General features: G+C 41.2%; 1 pseudogene; it reads right to left on the bottom strand.

Moving 5' to 3' along the window:
• Nucleotides 1–778, bottom strand: LOC147980628 (uncharacterized; annotated as a pseudogene).
• Between the last annotated feature and the right edge of the window lie 304 nt (nt 779–1082).

Raw genomic sequence — 1082 nt, 5'->3', positions numbered from 1 at the left:
TCACAGAAAAATCAAAGGGACAGAAGTTACCACACTCCAAAAATCAGGGAAAGTTATCAAAGTGCATATGTGCATAATCATCAGACTAAGAAGCAAAAAATTACCAGGTAGAAAAACAGAAAAAGAAAAGCGATAAAAAGCATGAACTAGAAAGATAGCCAGATGTTCTTACCAACACAGGATACCATCTAGTGCTGATCTTGTTCGAAGTCGTCGGCGCCATCACGGTGCTGGCAGCAAGCACAAGCCACAAGCGCTTGAAATTGTCGTCATGATGGTTAGTGCTCAAGATAAGGTTTAATACATCCACAGTTTTAGGAGCATGTCCAAGATCACCAAAAAGATCTCCCGCAAGCTCAAGCTGTGCATCTGTAGGAACCTTGAAATCCATCGCAATATCACCTCTGGGCACACCCATTATACGATGCACAGACTCTTCACTGACCGGTAACCTTCCGTGACCGGGTACAACAACCTCACGGGAATCAGGGTCGTATAGACCAGCAAGCCATTGAGAAAGCCGATTGAACAGATTATCACACTTGATATTCCACAGACTAGTGAAATCCATGTCATCGATCGCGGCCATTCTCTCATCTGACATATCCTTACAGGCAGTCACAAGAGCACTAGGAGAAGCCCTGTTCCGATCTGCGGGAGGCTTATGCTTCTTTAAGGGGTTCACCTCCTCAAAGTCATCATCTAATTTGCGCTTCCTTGGCATCTTGACCCGACACACAAGAATAACAAAGAGAAAAAGTGAGCATAAAGGATGCATAGCTGTTGAATTAATAGTCACACACCTATTCTTATGATACATTGGTAACTTGTGAACATACAACAAGATAACTCATCCACAACAGAGAAGGACGAAAATAAAAAAAGGACATGTCTGCTTCTACTAGATATTGAATACCTGATTTTTTTTGCTTACGATACACCGATAAAATGTATGTATCAGGCAAGATAACTTATGCAAAATAGGGATGGCAACAACTTACACACAAACACATATATTGGACATCACATCACTAAGTATTAAAAAATCAGTGACATGATAAAATTTACAGGGGACTCCTGAT

This window comes from Triticum urartu, chromosome 3A, assembly GCF_056163025.1.
Source record: "Triticum urartu cultivar PI428250 chromosome 3A, HENAU_Tu73, whole genome shotgun sequence".
Classification (NCBI taxonomy): Eukaryota; Viridiplantae; Streptophyta; class Magnoliopsida; order Poales; family Poaceae; genus Triticum; species Triticum urartu.
This window is presented reverse-complemented; position numbering and strand designations above follow the sequence as displayed.